The sequence below is a fragment of the Schistocerca americana genome, chromosome 4 (genome assembly GCF_021461395.2).
Source record: "Schistocerca americana isolate TAMUIC-IGC-003095 chromosome 4, iqSchAmer2.1, whole genome shotgun sequence".
NCBI lineage: Eukaryota > Metazoa > Arthropoda > Insecta > Orthoptera > Acrididae > Schistocerca > Schistocerca americana.
In genome coordinates this window covers 793,241,228-793,261,703 of record NC_060122.1, presented here as the reverse complement: position 1 = coordinate 793,261,703, position 20,476 = coordinate 793,241,228, and positions in this window count along the sequence as shown.

The following is a 20,476-nucleotide window of genomic DNA, read 5'->3' as shown; positions in this document are numbered from 1 at the left end:
ACTACTCCCACGCTTAGTCTGCAAACAGATACCCCTGCCATTTCCTCTCACACCCTGAATGCTCCCACCACCACCACCACGTCCACCAAGAACCAGCCATTAAGTAGTGCCCCCTTCATCACCCAATACCACTCTGGACTGGAACAACCGAATCACATCCCTTCCCATGGCTTTCATTACCTATCATCATGGCCTGAAATGAGGGACATCCTACTCAAGATCCTTCCCACCCCTCCTAACATACTGATCCATCCCTAAGCCACTCCCAATCCCAGCCACTATGGGACAAACAGGTGGAAGATCTGCTCTATCCATCCACCCAGCACTTCCTATACCAGACCTGTCATAGGCTTATCCTACCCCAACAGAGGCTGGGCCATGTGTGAAAGCAGCCATGTCATACACCATCTCTGTTTCAATCATTGCATGGCTTGTTATATTGGTATGATTACCAGCCAGCAGTCCATGAGGATGGATGGCCACCACCAAACTGTGGCCATGAGCAAAATAGACCACCCATAAAAAAAAATGTGGCACAACATGCAGCATGTTTATAACATGTTTGATTTCAGTGGCTGTGTGTGTATGTGTGTGTGTGTGTGTGTGTGTGTGTGTGTGTGTGTGTGTTGAAATGTTTATTAGAGTAGTGTATAAAAATTTGAAGTACATCAGTCAAGACAAGATGCTTTGAAGAGTTTTGGTAACAATGTTAAACACTTCCTTGTCTTTATATAGTGGTTTTGGTATCAGCTCTTACTGGAAACATTTCAGTGCAATATTGCCACAGTTAGATGTAAAAAGTATTATGTTTTGGTAGTAGGATTCAGAGAATTTTTTACACTATTTGGTGTGTCATCATTTTTCTGACTTGTTTTCTTTGTAGGAGATTCCTTTTGCAAGTCCTGTAGCTTTTCAGTGCCAGCACAGTTACTGCTCAATGTGCTATGTCTTTTAGTGATAAAATTGATCCTAAAGTCAAAATATTGAAACTGAAAGAGATAGAGAGAGAGAACTATGATCTTTTTATTCCAGACATCTCTCAGGTGCATAAAACAACAGAGAATTTTTCCTGTATCATTTTGTTTGTCAGTTATTCTGTAATTCATAGTCACACCATTAATTCATAGTCACACCATAATTTCTTATATATATAATTTTTTTTTTCTTTATACAGTTACCCAGATTCTCTGAAGGTACCCGTGACAAAATAACTCCATACTTCTATGGTGAGAAACTAAGTCTTGACCAAGATTTAGTGGCAGATGGTTTCCCAGCCATCACAAATAAAGTTATTGCTTCAGTTTCACCACAAGGCATAATTGAGCTCAAATATCAGGATGGATCCAGTGAATCAAGTTATCTGATTCAACGTCGCAATTCATTCTTTGATTTACATAACCCAGATCTCTCAAGGCTGGAGTGCAGACCCAAACCCAGTTTTGAAGAATGTGAGGAGTTCTTCAAAAATTATATCATTGCCTTTGGATTATTGCATACATCCACTTTTATGTTTCCGTTTGAAGGTGACAGTAATGATGTAAGAGCTATTACACATGAAAGAGAAGAAATATATAAAGATGACAGCATACCTCAAATGATAATCGGTAGACGAACATTACAAGTTAGTGATGAAGATATAGATAGCGCTTACATGCCTCATAGAAGTCCAGCAGACTTTTGTTTTACCATTGGCAAATTTACTGGAAATGATACTGACTCAAAGAGCAAAACCCAACTGCTGAGATGGGCAGACTCTGTTCAGGAAGAAGAACATATTACAGCAGAGGAAAAAGGGATACATACTATCAAATCCCCTGCAGGTGCTGTTGCTGTACGATCAGTTCATTCAGTTGGGAGTTATAAAGAGTCTGCTGATGAGAAGGATGGTGTATTTGATATTACTGAAACTAAGAAAGTTGCAAGCAGTTCATTTAAGACTATATCATTTGCTTCTCTTCATACAACTACATCCAATGAAACTGCTCCGATACATGCTGAGGATTAGCTGTCTATCAGTATTAAAGAAAGATATGGAAATAGATTGTTTCAAAGAGTAAAATATTGAAATATTTGAAAATGCAAGACTGTTGAATACTTTTTATACATTTTAGACAAAATTTACACTACACATATTACAAAATTTTATTTTTACTGAATATTCAGTTATTCAATTGTACTATTTTTATTTTTCTCATAAATCTTATAATTTACAATAAAGGAAGTTGAATGTACTTCATATGTCTTAAGGCATTTACATCTAGTTCTGTTCACACTATGAAAAGTCTGGACACATACGAATGAATAAAAAGTGTCAAACATGTCTTAATAACAGCTTATCACATAAGGAATTGTATATTTATGGACTTCTCTGGCATATTTTTTCATTATAGGATCCACTGGCCATAGTTGTTAATCTCACAATATCTTTGCTGTGAACACTTTCACTGAAATAAACAGAGCCATGTGCAGGTCAGAGAAGTAAACGACTTCCCAGAATGCTAGTGGGCATTCAGTTAGATGCGTAACAGACAAAAAAGGGTCATAATGTGATTAATATGTGTAATTAATAATTAAAAATCCAGAATCACCAATCACAAAAACTTAAATGATTTTATGTACACATTCCAATGAAACACTTGAATGACGACATTGAGGCAGTAAGCATTGCTAAAACTTGCAAGTGTCTAAATTTTTTGTTTTAGTAACTAAAAAACTGCTGTACTCACAGTTAATTATAAGTTTAATTTCAGTGCATCTGCTGCCATGGAAGTTTAGCATACATGTGTATACAATAAATAATTCTCAAATAGTGATACTAGTGGAAGTTCCAATAACAAACAAGCTAAGTATTACAACAAACAATGGAAAGTCCAGGCTGAATATCAACAATTATGAACTAGATAGAATGCTACTCACCATAAAGATGACACATTGAGTACAGGTACAACGAAAAGCCTGAAGATTGTTACTCACTAAGCTTTTGGCCAAAGCCTTCTTCAGAACAGAAAGTAAGACACACACATTCACACATGCAAGCACACATGGCCCCTATCTCCAGCCACTCTAGGATGACTGCAACTGTTGCATTAAACAAAAGCAGCAATTTGGAGAGGGGCAGACAAGTGGGGGAATAACAGAATATGAGTGGGGAAGAGAACAGTGTTGTTCGGTGGACTGTGCAGGGACTAGAAGGCAGCAGGACAAGGCTCCTCAGATGCACTGTTGGGAGGGTGTGGGAGGTGGAGGGGGCACACAAGGAGCAGAAAAGGAGAGGAACAAGAGGGGAAAACTCTGGTGGGTGCAGTGGAAGAGAGAAAGTAGAATGAGAGTGACAGAGATGTGAGTTGGGAGGAGGTTATAGGACAGAGAGAGTGGAGGGAGGAGGGTGTGTGAACAGTAGGTTACCACAGGTTGAGGCCCGGATAATTTTGAAAGCAGAGAATGTTTCATAAGGTTAATTTCAATCTGTGCATTCAGAAAAGCTGGTGATGAAGGGGAGGATCCAGATGGCCTGGGTTGTGAAACAGCATTTAAAATAGATCACATTATGTTCAGCACCATGTTGTGCCACAGGGTGGTCTACTTTGCTCTTGGCCGCAGTTTGGTGGTGGCCATTCACCCTGGTAGACAGCTGGTTGGTAGTCATATCAATATAAAAAGCTATCAACAATATTGTAACAGGCCCAGCCTCTGATGGGGTAGGATAAGCCTGTGACAGAACTGGTATAGGAGTTGCTGGGTGGGTGGATTGGACAGGTATTGCACCTGTTTGTTCCACAGCCATTGGGATTGGGAGTTGCTTAGGAATGGACCAATATGTTTGTGGAGGCTGGGTGGGCATAAAACGCCACTTTAAGATAGGTGAGAAGGAGTTTGAGTAGGATGTCCCTCATTTCAGGGTATACTGATAGACAATCAAAGCCCCAACAAAGGATGTGATTCAGTTGTTCCATCTGGGATGGTGTTGTGTGATGAAGGGGGCACACCTTTGTAACTCGTTCGTGGACTGGGAGTGTGTGGGGATATGGCATAGGAAACCTGTTTGTGGGCTAGGTCAGGGCATACTGTCTGTCTGTGAAGAAGTTTGTGAGGCCTTCAGCGTAATGGGCAAGTTTAAGCATTGCAGATAGTTGAAATGATGCAATGACTTTTATCCTTTTTAATGACGAGGAGCAAGTGGCTGGTAATGATACGTGTACTGACTGACTCAGTAAAGAGGAGGATGAGTTCCAACTGAATACTTACAATGTGCAGGCCAGATTTGTAAGTCAATTGTAACCACAAAGATGGGCATCCATGAAGTTTAAAGTAACAAGCAAATTGTGCAGATTAATTGAAATTCCGCTGGAATTTCATCCTGGTTTCAATGACATATTTAATGGTGATATTGATGTTGAATCTCTGAGCAATATTGTAATTAATATCAAACAATGGAAAATCCAGGATGGAATGTAACAATGTTATTAGAAGGAAAGTTACTACTCACCATATAGCAGAGATGCTGAGTCGCAGATAGGCACAACAAAAACACTTTCATACTTTAGGCTTTCAGCCACTGGCTTTTTTCAACACTTGATACACACACAGACACACACACACACACACACACACACACACACACACACACACACACACACACACACACACACTCACACGCAAACACAACTCACATACACACACACACACACACACACACACTCGACTGCAGTCCCAGGCAACTGAAACCACACTGCAAGCAGCAGCACCAGTGCATGATGGGAGTGGCGACTGTGCAGATAGCTGTACCCCAATTTGTTTGTAGGTAATGCCGTCAAAGGAGAAGTAATTATGGGTGAGGATATAGTTGGTCATGGCGACTAGGAAGGACGTTGTTGGTTTGGAATCTGTCAGGCATTGGGTAGGTAGTGTTCAATAGCTATAAAGCCATGGGCATTAGGAATGTTAGTGTACAGGGAGGTGGCATCAATAGTGAAAAGCAGGGCACAGGGGCAGGAACTGTGGAGAGTCGGTGGAGGGAATGGTTGGTATATTTTATATATGAGGGTAGGTTCCAGGTAATAGGCTGAAGGCGTTGGTCTATGAGAGCAGAGATTCTCTCAGTGGGAGCACAGTAACCAGCCACAATGAGGCCCCCTGGGTGGTTAGGTTTATGGATTTTAGGAAGCATGTAGAAGGTAGGAGTGTAGGGAGTGGTAGGGGTGAGTAGAGAGATGGAATCCAGGAAGAGGTTCTGGGATGGGCCTAAGGATTTGAATAGTGACAGGAGATCCTGCTGGATACTGGAATGGGGTCACTGTGGCAAAATCCCCTGCTCCCAATCCCTTACCTCATGGCTCATACCTCCATAGTACATCTAGATTCAAGGCCTATCCCCTACATCCTCCCACCACCACCTACTCCAGTCCAGTCAGTAACATCACCTATCCCATCAAAGGCAGGGCTAACTGTGAAGCCAGTCATGTGGTCTACAAGCTAAGCTGCAACCACTGTGCTACATTCTATGTAGGCTTGACAACCAACAAGCTGTCTGTCCGCATGAATGGCCACTGACAAATGGTGGCCAAGAAGCAAGTGGAGTACCCTGTTGCTGACCACGCTGCCAAACATGATATCCTTCATTTCAATGACTGCTTCACGGCCTGTGCCATATGGATCCTTCCCACCAACACCAGTTTTCTCTGAACTGTGTGAATGGGAACTTTCCCTGCAATACATCCTAAGTTCCAGTACTCCTCCTGGCCTCAACCTTCAGTAGTCACTGTCCTCACCCTTCCAGGCCCTTCCCTGCTCTTATTCCAGCACTACTCAGCCATCATTCCACCATAACACCCAGTCTTTTTATTTTTATTTATTTATTTTTTAATTTATTTCTCTCTGTTTCTGCAACTTCCCCTCCCCACCTCTCCTCTGCCCACTGCCTAACCTCCAGCACTTTAATGTCTGCCATCCCCGCCCCAGCCTCCTCCTTACCCCCACCCAGTCACCAGTCCCGTCATTCACTGGTGCTGCTGCTCACAGTGTGGTTTCGCCTGCCTGAGACTGCAGTTGTGTGTGCGAGTTGCATTTGCGCGTGCGCGCGCGCGCGCGTGTGTGTGTGTGTGTGTGTGTGTGTGTGTGTGTGTGTGTGAGTCTAGTGTTGACGAAGGCCATTGGCCAAAAGCTTTAAGTGTGAAAGTGTTTTTGTTGTATCTATCTGCGACTCAGCATCTCCACTATATGGTGAGTAGCAACGTTCCTTCTAATAATATTGTATTTAATATTATGTGGGTTGACAGCTTTATGGAGATTGAGAGCAATTTATTGGCAGACACTGTGCTGAGGAAGCAGTACATAGAAAAAGTTTTGAAGAATGCATCTGTAGACTGTCTTGTAGACACTAGAAGTGACATGAGTTGTGTTTCAGAGTCCCTTAAAAGTGAAGCAATCTTTGAGGTAGATGTGGGTAGAGCCACTTATGTGCACAGGTTTTTTGTGGTATCAAATCTGTGTACCAATACTTTGTTAGGCACAGACTTTCTGGCCAAGTATGCTGTTAACTGATGTTACGATGACAGATATATTGAGTTGAATACTAGTGAAAAATGGAAGCACATTCAGTTAAAAGTTCACTTGTCAGTGAAAGACTGATGGCCAGTGTATATTTAGATAACAGCATTATTGAATTAGATGCAGTTAACAGCACTAAAGATAATGTGAATGATACCAAAGTATTGACAGAGCTGAATATAAAAGTGAGTTGTCTGAATTATTGTATGGTTACCAGGATGTGTTTCAGGGCAGACATGGGAAGATCATTGATTTAAGGCCAGACAGAAGGCAAGTGGACTTCAAAAATTCGATTTTTAGATTTTAGCATATTTGAAATGCATGGTCTTTCCTGCGTGAAACAGTTTTTGTTTTATATGAATACGAAAATTTTTTTGTGAGATATGATGGTTTTGGTTTGTTGGTTTGGGGGATTAAAGGGGCCAGACTGCTACAGTCATCGGTCCCTTTTTCCAAAACTTAAAAACACCCACACAGAATAAAAGCGAACAAGGAAAAGATGACAGATGACACAGGACAAGAGAAACTTAGACAAAGACCAGACAAAATGAATTAAAATCACACAGAGTGTGATGGTGGTTGGCCGACCACAGAGAAAAAAAAGGAAAAGCAAACCACCGAGAAACACATTAAAAACTCAATCTAAAATCGTAGGCCAAAGGCCAGACTCAACATAAAAAAAATTATAGCAAACACTCAGATTAAGGGATAAAAAACCCCTGCCCGAATAAAACGCAAAACTAAGCGTGCCATGGCAGTGTCATTTGTTAAAAGGGGAGGGAGTGTGTCAGGCAGTGCGAACGACTGCCTGAGCACAGCCAAAAGTGGACACTCCAACAAAATGTGGACCACCGTCAAAACGGATCCGCAGCGACATAAAGGTGGGTCCTCACATCGCAATAAGTGGCCATGCATTATCTGTGTATGCCCGATGCGCAGCCGGCAGAGGACAACAGACTCCTTGCGAGAGACCTGCAACGAGGAGCGCCACACCGGTATCCTCCTTGATGGCCCGAAGTTTGTTTGGTGAAGGCAGGGCGCACCATTCTGTGTCCCAAAGTTCGAAAACTTTGCGGCGCAAGACAGCTCGCAAATCAGTCTCCAGGAGGCCAATGTCCAAATTCGGTTCACTGGTGGCCTGTTTGGCCAGGCGGTCAACATGTTCATTGCCCAGGATGCCCACATGACCAGGGGTCCACACAAAGACCACAGAGCGGCCGCAATGGGCAAGAGCATGTAGGGGCTCCTGGACAGCCATCACCAGACAAGAGCGAGGGAAGCACGGGTCGATAGCTCATAAACTGCTCAGGGAGTCGCTACAGATAACGAAGGACTCACCTGAGCAGGAGCGTATATACTCTAGGGCACAAAAAATGGCGACCAGCTCAGTAGTGAAAATGCTGCAGCCAGCCGGCAAGGAATGTTGTTCTTAGTGGTCCCCTAGCGCCAGAGCATAACCGACACGACCAGCAACCATCGAACTGTCAGTATAAACAATGCCAGAGTCCCAATACGTGGGAAGGATTGATAGCAAGCGATGGCAGAAGGCCTCCGGAGGGACTGAGTCCTTCGGGGCCTGGACCAATCCGAGCCGAAAGCAAGGGCGGGGCACACACCACGGGGGTGTACGCAGAGGGGCCCGGAAAGGAGGTGGAAGAGGGAAAACCTCAAGCCCTGACAGAAGCTCTCTGACTCAGACCACGATCGGACAACCCGACTGGGGCCGACGTTCTGGGAGATGGACGACTGACTGTGGGAACAGAAGACAATAATTTGGATGCCTGGCCAAGCTAAAAACATGGGCAGCATAAGCGGCCAGTACACGTTGGTGCCGTAACTGCAGTGGAGGGATACCTGCCTCCACAAGTAAGCTGTTCATAGGGCTGGTCCAGAAAGCACCAGTGGCAAGGCGTATGCCACTGTGAAGGATTGGGTCCAGCACCCGCAACACAGAAGGGGATGCTGAACCATAAGCCAGGCTCCCACCATAATCCAGACGGGACTGAATTAATGCCTGGTAGAGCCGTAAGAGGGTAGATCGGTCGGTGCCCCAGCTGGTGTGGCTCAAGCATCGCAGAGCATTTAGATGCCGCCAACACATCTGTTTAAGCTGCCGAATACGAGGCAGCCAAGTCAACCGGGCATCAAAAACCACACCCAAAAATCTATGTGACTCCACTACAGCAAGAAGTTCGCCATCAAGATAAAGCCGTGGCTCTGGGTGAACAGTGCGTCGCTGGCAGAAATGCATAACCCAGGCCTTGGCAGCTGAAAACTGGAAGCCATGCGCTACAGCCCAAGACTGCGCCTTGCAGATAGCGCCCTGCAGCTGATGCTCAGCAACGGCAATGCCAATGGAGCTATAGTAGAGGCAGCAGCCATCAGCATACAACGAAGCAGACACAGACGTTCCCACCACCGCAGCGAGCCCGTTAATTGCAATTAAAAACAGACAGACACTTAAGATTGATCCCGGTGGTATCCCGTTCTCCTGAACTTGGGAGGAACTATGGGAGGCTGCGACTTGCACGCGGAAGGTACGATGCGACAGAAAATTGCGTATGAAAATCGGCAGTGGACCCCGAAGACCCCAGTCATTACATGTAGAGAGGATGTAATGGCGCCACATCATATCGTATGCCTTCTGCATGTCAAAAAAGACAGCGATGAGGTGCTAACGGTGGGCAAAGGCTGTATGGATGGCGGACTCTAGGCTCACCAGATCGTCGGCGGCAGAGCGGCCTTTACAGAACAAACCCTGAGACGGAGCCAGGAGGCCCCTAGACTCAAGTACCCAACTCAGTCGCCGGCTCACCATCCTTTCAAGCAACTTGCAAAGAATGTTGGTGAGGCTAATGGGGCGGTAGCTGTCCACCTCCAAAGGGTTCTTGCCAGGTTTCAAAACGGGGATAACAATGCTTTCCCGCCATTGCGACGGAAACTCACCCTCGACCCAGAGATGGTTGTAAAGGCCAAGGAGGCGCCGCTGGCAGTCCACTGAAAGGTGTTTCAGCATCTGACAGTGGATGTGATCTGGCTCAGGAGCTGTATCAGGGCAAGCGGCTAGGGCACTGTGAAATTCCCACTCACTGAATGGAACATTGTAGGATTCAGGATGGTGGGTGCAAAATGAAAGGCTCCGACGTTCCATCCGCTCTTTATTGGAGCGGAAGGCCAGTGGGTAATTGGAAGAAGCGGAACTCAGAGCAAAATGCTCTGCCAAGCGATTTGCAATTACGTCGGAGTCAGTACAAACTGCTCCATTGAGTGAGAGTGTAGGGACGCTGACAGGGGTCCGATAGCCATAGAGGCGTCTAATCTTGGCCCAGACCTGCGATGGAGAGACTTGGAGGCCAATGGTAGAGACATACCATTCCCAGCACTCCTGCTTGCATTGGCAGATAAGGTGGCGGGCCCACGGACACAGCCGTTTGAAGGCGATGAGGTGTTCTATGGAGGGATGTCACTTGTGACGCTGTAGCACCCGCCGGCAATCTTTAATCACCTCACCAGTTTCAGGTGACCACCAAGGTACAGTCCTCCACTGAGGGGACCCAGAAGAATGGGAATGGCAAATTCTGCGGCAGTAACGATGCCGGTGGTGACCGAGTGAACCACTGCATCAATGGCGTCATTAGAAAGAGGCTCAATAGCGGCAATGGAGGAGAACAAGTCCCAGTCAGCCTTATTCATAGCCCATCTGCAAGGGCACCCAGAAGAGTGGCTAGGCAATGACAGAAAGATCGGAAAGTGGTCACTACCACACAGGTCGTCATGCACACTCCATTGGACAGACGGTAAGAGGCTAGGGCTGCAGATCGAAAGGTCGATGGCAGAGTACGTGCCATGTGCCACACTGAAATGTGTGAAGGTACCATTGTTTAAAAGGGAGAGGTCGAGCTGCACCAATACATTCCCAATGGTGGCGCCTCGACCTGTTGCCACTGACCCACCCCACAGAGGGTTATGGGCGTTGAATTCGCCCAGTAACAAGAAAGGTGGCGGCAATTGGGCTGTCAGCGCAGCAAGGACATGCTGTGGGACATCACCATCTGGTGGAAAATACAGACTGCAGACAGTAACAGCCTGTGGCGTCCACACCCGAACAGTGACAGCCTCTAAAGGTGTTTGTAGAGGGACAGACTCGCTGTGAAGAGAGTGAAGGACATAGATGCAGACGCCACCAGACACCCTTTTATAAGCTGCCTGGTTCTTATAACAACCCCGATAGCCATGGAGGGTGGGGGTTGGCATAGCTGGAAACCAAGTTTCCTGAAGAGCAATGCAGAAGAAAGGGTGAAGGCTGAGAAGTTGTCGGAGCTCAGCAAGATGGTGGAAGAAACCACTGCAGTTCCACTGGAAGATGGTATTGTCCATGGCTGAGAAACGTGCGAAGGGACTGGGAAGGCAGTTTACGCTGCTTGTTCACTCGCTGCCACCGATTCAGCACCCGCGCGAGTGACATCCATGACGTCTGAGGAGCCGGTGAGATCCAAGTCTTCAGCAGACACCAGAATCTCGACCTCATCCTAAGACGCGGAGCTTGTAGGAAGCAGTGGGACGGGTGCCACTGCATTGTTGTGATTCTTGGGAAACTTCTTATTCGGGTTCTCGCGCTGTGCCTTCAGCGGTTCAGGCTGGGAGGGCTTCACTGGGTCAGTCTCAGGGACGGACGACAACCGTGAGGCCCTACAAGCAGCGATTGGTGGTTGTTTCAGCCACTTGCAGGTGTCCGCTTTTCCACTGGTCAGAACTTGCGAAGGGAGGTCCCCAAGGGACCCCTTCCTGGCGAGAGTAGCCGAAGAAGTCTTACACTTCTCTGGCTGGGAAGAGGGAATAGATGTCCCCGATGGTTGGGGGGGAGGGGGGGGGGTGTTGCTCCGGAAGTACATGGATCAGAAACAACAGGGAGTAAAGAGCCCCCCCACAATCAAGGGGGCTGGTGGATTCTGACCGATCTTAGAGCCAACCATACGTGACGATGGGAGAACCGTTGTTGCAGCAGCGGCAGAGGTAGACGTCAGGATGGAGCCTCTCATATTTCCGCTTAGCATCGGTGTAGGTGCGGTCCAGGGTCTTATACTCCATTATCTTCCGTTCTTTCTGGAAAATCCTACAGTCCGGCGAGCAGGGGGAATGGTGTTCTCTGCAGTTAACACAGATAGGAGGCGGGGCACATGGAGTATTGGGATGCGAAGGACATCCACAATCTCAACACGCGATGCTGGAAGTACATCAGGATGACATATGCTCAAACTTCCAGCATTTAAAACACCAAATCGGATGAGGGATACATGGCTTTACATCACAGCGGTAAACCATCACCTTGGCCTTCTCGGGTAAGACATCACCCTCGAAGGCCAAGATGAAGGCACCGGTGGCTACCTGATTATCCCTCGGACCCCGATAGACGTGCCGGACGAAGTGAACACCTCGTCGTTCGAGGTTGGCGCGTAGTACATCGTCGGACTGCAGAAGAAGATCCCTGTGGAAGATAGTACCCTGGACCATGTTGAGACTGTTCTGGGTCGTGATGCTAACTGAAACATCCCCCAACTTGTCACAAGTGAGCAACCTCCGTGACTGGGCAGAGGAAGCTGTTTTGATGAGAACTGAACCAGAGCGCATTTTGGACAAGCCCTCCACCTCCCCGAACTTGTCCTCTATATGCTCCACAAAAAACTGAGATGTGGTCGGCATAAATGATTCACCATCAACTTGCGTACAGACGAGGTACTGGGGTGAATAATCTGCACTGCCTTCTTTAGCCATACATTCCTCCCATGGAATGGCCAGGGGGGGAAATGATCATGGATCGTATTGCTTGCCGTTGAGGTTAGCCCTCGATTGCTTAGAGACTGCTGGTGGAGGCCCACCAGTGAGAGATGATGTACCACGCTTGGGTCATCTGGCCTGATGCCACCCACTCCGACCAGGGGCTCTCCCCACGGGCACCACCCAGACACAGCAAAGACCACCTGGCAGGATGGCCTTTGCCTGGAGTTTTGATGCCCCAGAGGGATAGGCATCTACCCATTGGCATACGTGGAGAGGTAGCAGCTCAGGCATCAGCAGTGGGATCCCTGTGTAGTCAGGGGGCTACCACCAAGAGGGTACATGAGGACCCCACCACAACGGACTGGCTACCGTGCTGGATATCGGGTGTCAAATATCCATGTATATCACGAGGGCAAAGATGGAAGTGCACAATGGAGGGAATGTATGCTACCCGGAACACACTGCAGCTGATGTGGCCGGAAGCTCAGTGTAAGTCCAACTCCATGACAGTATCTGGTGTGCCAGATCTTACGGCAAGATGGATATAGAATGCACCACGTAAGGCGTCCTTCCCCAAATGGTACGCACTAATGGAAAATTTTGAAATGGAGTGGTCAAACCCCTTAGGGGACCATCACATTAAAGGCCAAAACAGTTGAGACTCCTTTTAGTCACCTCTTACGACAGGCAGGAATACCACGGGCCTATTCTAACCCCCGAACCCGCAGGGGGGTATGATGGTTTTCCTGACGCTCTGTGCAATCTGGCATTTAAATGCCACACCTTCCTTTTTGCACCATGCAGAGACAATGTATAGCATTCTTTTACTCCTTGTATGTTATTTCATGCTTCTATTGTTTTATTGCTTCAATGTTTTCTACCCTGTATCTACTATCAATATTCATTTTTCCGATCATGTTTGTTATTAGAATGAGATTTTCACTCTACAGTGGACTGTGTGCTGATACGATACTTCCTGGCAGATTAAAACTGTGTGCCGGGCCGAGACTTGAACTCAGGACCTTTGCCTTTCGCGGGCAAGTGCTCTACCATCTGAACTACCCAAGCACGACTGACGCCCCGTCCTCACAGGTTTACTTCCGCCAGTACCTTGTCTCCTACCTTCCAAACTTTACAGAAGTTCTCCTGCGAACCTTGCAGGACTGCACTCCTGAAAGGTCCTGAGTTCAAGTACACAGTTTTAATCTGCCAGGAAGTTTCATATCAGCGCACACTCTGCAATATCCTTTCTTTCAGGAGTGCTAGTCCTGCAAGGTTTGCAAAAGAGCTTCTGTAAAGTTTGGAACGTAGGAGAAGAGGTAGGTTTTCGTTTTTCCCGTGCCCTGTTCGGGGGTGGAATGGTAGAGAGATAGTATGATTCTGGTTCGATGAACCCTCTTCCAAGCACTTAAATGTGAATTGCAGGGTAATCATGTAGATGTAGATGTAGACTGGTGGAAGTAAAGCTATGAGGAGGGGCATGAGTCGTGCTTGGGTAGCTGAGATGGTAGAGCACTTGCCCGCGAAAGGCAAAGGTCCTGAGTTCGAGTCTTGGTCTGGCACACAGTTTTAATCTGCCAGGAAGTTTCGTGTTTGTTATTGTTTTCAAGCGTTAATGGTTGTACTTAGTGAAATTCGTTGTGAGTGAAGGACATGTTGATTTGTATTTTCTTTGGTTCTGCATGTTTTCATAAAAATGCTGCTAATAAAGAAATTCTTGCCTAGATTAAAATTCAGAGGAAATAAATACATAAAGGTAAATGAGGTTAGTGGGTCAAAGGACCCAAGAATGTTAGGCATAAAGCAAATCGGCACATGAAGAAAGAAACTGCAGTGTCTTCAAGGCACGTCCTCCCAGTCAGCTGGTAGAGATGAACATTTGTTTGAAAATATTACGGTGAACCTTAGCATGCTCTAGGCTAGTTTATTGTCTCAGATCTATTGGTAAAGGGATAGAGGCAGGCAGGCAAACTCTTATGTGCATTACTTGACATTCCAAATCCTCCTGCAAAATTTATGACTTACAATAATGTTATTGGTACTGCTATTGCTGAAGTTTGTAACATCTCAATGAAGGAAGCAGCTGAAGATGCACTCAAGCAAAGTGATGGCAGTTAAAGTGGTAATGGAAGGTAATTGATGTAGAGGTAATTGATGTAGAGATTTTAAGCAAGTACTGTAAAACTTGTGGCAGTGGAACTGAGACAGAGCATGAACATAACTTTCAGGTGAATCATACTGGTCCAAGTGGTGGGATGGAAGTAGCAGGAGTTCTCAGGATTTTTAATCATTCAGTGGCAAACAGAGGTGTCAGATACACAAAGTATTTAGGGGACGGTGACAGCAAGGCTTATGACCGGGTATGTGCAGAACAACCCTATGGTCCTAATATCACAATTTCTAAATTAGAGTGCATTGGGCATGTCCTGAAGAGAATGGGGTCCAGGTTGAGAAGATTATTGAAAGAAAAGACAAAAATAGTATTGGAAGATGGTAAGAAGATAGGTGGTAAAGGTCACCTGTCAAATGTTGAAATACACTCCTGGAAATTGAAATAAGAACACCGTGAATTCATTGTCCCAGGAAGGGGAAACTTTATTGACACATTCCTGGGGTCAGATACATCACATGATCACACTGACAGAACCACAGGCACATAGACACAGGCAACAGAGCATGCACAATGTCGGCACTAGTACAGTGTATATCCACCTTTCACAGCAATGCAGGCTGCTATTCTCCCATGGAGACGATCGTAGAGATGCTGGATGTAGTCCTGTGGAACGGCTTGCCATGCCATTTCCACCTGGCGCCTCAGTTGGACCAGCGTTCTTGCTGGACGTGCAGACCGCGTGAGACGACGCTTCATCCAGTCCCAAACATGCTCAATGGGGGACAGATCCGGAGATCTTGCTGGCCAGGGTAGTTGACTTACACCTTCTAGAGCGCATTGGGTGGCACGGGATACATGCGGACGTGCATTGTCCTGTTGGAACAGCAAGTTCCCTTCCCGGTCTCGGAATGGTAGAATGATGGGTTCGATGAGGGTTTGGATGTACCGTGCACTATTTAGTGACCCCTCGACGATCACCAGTGGTGTACGGCCAGTGTAGGAGATCGCTCCCCACACCATGATGCCGGGTGTTGGCCCTGTGTGCCTCGGTCGTATGCAGTCCTGATTGTGGCGCTCACCTGCACGGCGCCAAACACGCATACGACCATCATTGGCACCAAGGCAGAAGCGACTCTCATCGCTGAAGACGACACGTCTCCATTCGTCCCTCCATTCACGCCTGTCGCGACACCACTGGAGGCGGGCTGCACGATGTTGGGGCGTGAGCGGAAGACGGCCTAACGGTGTGCGGGACCGTAGCCCAGCTTCATGGAGACGGTTCCGAATGGTCCTCGCCGATACCCCAGGAGCAACAGTGTCCCTAATTTGCTGGGAAGTGGCGGTGCGGTCCCCTACGGCACTGCGTAGGATCCTACGGTCTTGGCGTGCATCCGTGCGTCGCTGCGGTACGGTCCCAGGTCGACGGGCACGTGCACCTTCCGCCGACCACTGGCGACAACATCGATGTACTGTGGAGACCTCACGCCCCACGTGTTGAGCAATTCGGCTGTACGTCCACCCGGCCTCCCGCATGCCCACTATACGCCCTCGCTCAAAGTCCGTCAACTGCACATACGGTTCACGTCCACGCTGTCGCGGCATGCTACCAGTGTTAAAGACTGCGATGGAGCTCCGTATGCCACGGCAAACTGGCTGACACTGACGGCGGCGGTGCACAAATGCTGCGCAGCTAGCGCCATTCGACGGCCAACACCGCGGTTCCTGGTGTGTCCGCTGTGCCGTGCGTGTGATCATTGCTTGTACAGCCCTCTCGCAGTGTCTGGAGCAAGTATGGTGGGTCTGACACACCGGTGTCAATGTGTTCTTTTTTCCATTTCCAGGAGTGTAGATAGATTACAGAAGGATCAATCCATACCAAGTGGTCCAGCACTGGTTGCTTGACCATCTCAGAAACATTTTATATTTGCTGGGTGAATTGCCCAACGTTTAATAGCCACAAAAAAATTTTTTTAAAAATTATTGTTTATTATTTTGAAATGGTGTCCATATTTGTACCAGGCCGCATGCGTTTTTTCGTATTTGCTAGCATCTACATTTTTTTACAATTATTCAGTAGTGGATTGTCCTAAGCCATTCAGATAAAATGCATTTAGTTCAACACAGTCTGGGCTACAAATTAACATCATTATCACTTAGCTTAATGTATTCTTTAATATATTTTTAATAGTTCAACATTATCAGCCACAAATTTTAAAAAACTCAGTTTTTGAACAGTAGTTTTCCAAAGAAACATTAATTTCTCAGCTTTAATATTTTTTCTGCTATTACACTGTATAATATAGTTACATTTTATAGAGTATCAATGCTGAGCAGCGTACACTTAAAATACACTATTTTTAAAAAATTGATTTTTTTTAATTTTTCCATTTTGTGGCCTGCAATATCTTTGTTGGGGGACCAGATAAAAATCTGAAAATTTCACAGTTAATAGACCTTTATGATTGTTGTGACAGTGCCATGACATTTAACAGTCCGCCACGACAGTACGCGCAAACGGCGATAGAGGCGCTCCGCAACTCGGCTGAGCGCGGGAGCGCCACCTAGCTACGAACGGCACCGGCCGCATGACATGGCACGGCAGTTGAATAAGAGATACTGAGTTGTTATCATGTAATGAGCTATTGCTTCAAGTGAGTGTGTTTGAATATCCACGCAATTATTGGTGATTAAAGGCTATAACACTTTTTGGCGACGAGGATGGGATATTTTCACTGCGTTGTGGATTTGTGTGTTCGTGACGGGGCAGACATGGAACAGCTTATGCAAGCGCTCATTGAACAACAAACACAGCTGATGGCTGCTATTCAGGCACAACAAACACAGCGGACGGCTGCTATTCAGGCATTGTCGACGTCGCTTACTCATCGTCTGTCTTCCTCTTCTCCGCCTCCATTTCCTCCTTATGACGAGGCCGCTGAAGATTGGGAGGAATATGAGAAGCGTTTGCGGCAACACTTCTTGGCTTTTGTCATTGTCGACGCTCCTATGTGTAAGTCGTTATTTCTATCTTGGATTTCCCCACGGATCTATCAGCTGCTATCTCAGTTAGCCCTGCTGCGGGAACCTGCCTCTCTGTCCTTCCAAGAAATGTGTAACTTATTGTCTAACTATTACCAAAACAACACCCACGTCGTTGCTGCCCGCGTGGCGTTCTACCGGTGTCGTAAACAGCCCCATCAATCTTACCGGGCTGGGGCATCGGAACTACACGGTCTGAGTAGGAAATGTCAGTTTGTCACGGACACTCATCATGAGTCTTACGCTGATTCAATGGTTAGGGATGCTATTCTACAGCTTGCTCCTGATAAAGAAGTTCGGCAACGTGCCCTACAACTGCCAAACCCATCGTTGTCGGGAGTTCTAAGCATCGCTCAATCCTTTGAAGTGTCTCACGCTGCTGGCGCACAAATAGACGCGTGGTGTGATGCAGGCGCTGCACAGTCAACTTTCGACACGGACAATTTGCCTGTTTCACAGGAGAATGAAGATGTGGCGGTGGTTCACTCGCGTAAACAACGTTGCGTTGGGCAGCAACACTCACAGCGAAAACAGCAACCACAGAAGCAGGTTCGTTACGCACTTCCTTCTTGTCCACGTTGTTTTGTACAGCATGACAGGGCCGCGTGTCCAAAACGTTGGGCCACGTGTAATTCATGTAGGAAAAAAGGCCACATTGCTTCTGTGTGTCAGTCCCCTAAAGTTCCTGTGGACGAGGACGAGGCATCGGACATGGATGTTAACTGTGTGCTTTCTCAAACAAATAAGTTGTTTATTACTGTTCGTGTTCTGGATAAAGACATTCGCATGCAAGTGGACACTGGCTCTGCAGTAACTCTCATTAATTCTCGCACGTATTTGGAGTTGGGCTCCCCTCCCTTGTCTCCAGTTACGCGAAATCTGAGAACTTATAATAAACAGAAAATTCCTATCATTGGCCAGTTTGATGCTTCCACTGCCTACAAGTCTGTTGTTAGGCCCCTCACGTTTTACGTGATGGATCATGCAGGCACTGAAAACCTGTATGGTTATGATGCTTTCCAGTTGTTCGGGTTCTCCATTGATGATGATGTGCATCTCATATCTGAGGATATTCCGTATCAACAGCTGGATGGATTGTGTTCTGAATTTTCGTCCGTGTTCTCTGCTGGTCTGGGTCGTGCCAAGGATTTTGAAGCCCACATTACTCTTAAACCTACAGCTCGCCGTAAGTTTTTCCGGGCACGCCCTATTCCGGTGGCGTTGCGTGCACCTGTCAAGGCTGAGATAGACAGGTTAACAAAATGGTTCAAATGGCTCTGAGCACTATGCGACTTAACTTCTGAGGTCATCAGTCACCTAGAACTTAGAACTAATTAAACCTAACTAACCTAAGGACATCACACACATCCATGCCCGAGGCAGGATTCGAACCTGCGACCGCAGCGGGCGCTCGTCTCCAGACTGTAGTGCCTAGAACCGCACGGCCACTCCGGCCGGCCAGGTTAATAGCTTCAGGGATTCTCCTTCCTGTTACCTCCAGCGAATGGGCATCGCCAATGGTGGTGGTTTCTAAACCAAACGGGAGTCTACGATTGTGTGGTGATTTTAAAGCCACTGTCAACGCTCAGAGCCTCATTGACACTTATCCTCTTCCCCATCCTGAGGAGTTATTTACCAAGCTCGCTGGGGGCCAGTTCTTTTCCAAACTTGACTTATCGGAGGCGTACCATCAGTTGCCATTGGATGCTTCTTCCAAGGAATTTCTCGTCATCAACACTCCTTGTGGGTTGTATCAGTACCAGCGGTTACCATTTGGCGTCGCTAGCGCGCCGGCCATTTTCCAGCGGTTTTTGGAACAGCTCATGGCTTCCGTTCCCAGCTGCATAAACTATCTGGATGACATTGTTCTCACGGGGGCCTCCACTGAGGAGCACCTTCGCAATTTGCGTTCACTGTTTCGGGTTTTGCATTCGGCTGGGTTGAGGTGCAATCTGGACAAGTCACAGTTCTTCCAACCCTCCATTGTGAATCTTGGTTTCCACTTGTCCCGTGAGGGTATATGTCCTCTACGTCAGCATGTTGTGGCCATTAACACTCTACCCCGGTCGTCTATGGTCAAAGAACTTCAGGAGTTTCTAGGCAAGATTGCTTATTATCACAAATTCATTCCATCCACGGCGGCGGTAGCTCATCCTCTGCATCAGCTGTTACACAAAAACGTCCCTTTCTGTTGGTCTGATGAATGTGCGCAGGCTTTTGTCCGCCTGAAGGCTCATTTGCAGTCGGCACCTTGTCTGGCCACATTCCGTCCGGGTCAGCACTTGGTTCTGGCGACTGATACATCACAGTATGGCCTAGGGGCTGTTCTCGCCCATTGGTATGAGGATGGGTCGGAACGACCCATTGCCTATGCTTCCAAGACGCTCAACGATGCGCAACGGCGTTACTCTCAAATCGAAAAGGAGGCGCTCGCTATCATTTATGCTCTAAAAAAGTTCAGCGTTTTTTTGTATGGTTCTAAGTTTCACCTCATCACCGACCACAAGCCACTGGTCTTTCTGTTCAGCCCATCGGCGTCGCTTCCAGATAAGGCAGCTCACTGCCTGCAACGTTGGGCCTTATACTTGTCTTGTTTTCACTATGAGATTCACTATCGCCCCACGGCCCAGCATGCCAACGCTGACGCATTGTCGCGATTACCGATGGGCCCCGACCCGGTTTTCGATCGTGATGAACTACTCTGTTTCCACATTGATGAGGAAGAATGTTGTGCGGTCGAGGGTTTTCCACTTACAGGTTCGCAGGTCGCGTCAGCTACTGCGCGGGACCCGGTCCTGCGTCAGGTGATCGGTTTTGTTCAACGGGATTGGCCAGACAGGACCAAGGCCCGGGCATCAGATCCCCTTCGCAACTACGATGCCTTGCGCCTTCGTCTTTCTGTTCGTGATGGTGTTGTTCTTCTGGCCACAGATGGCGCATCTCCGCGGGTTGTGGTGCCAGCCTCTCTTCGCAAAGCTGTTCTCAAACTGTTGCATGAAG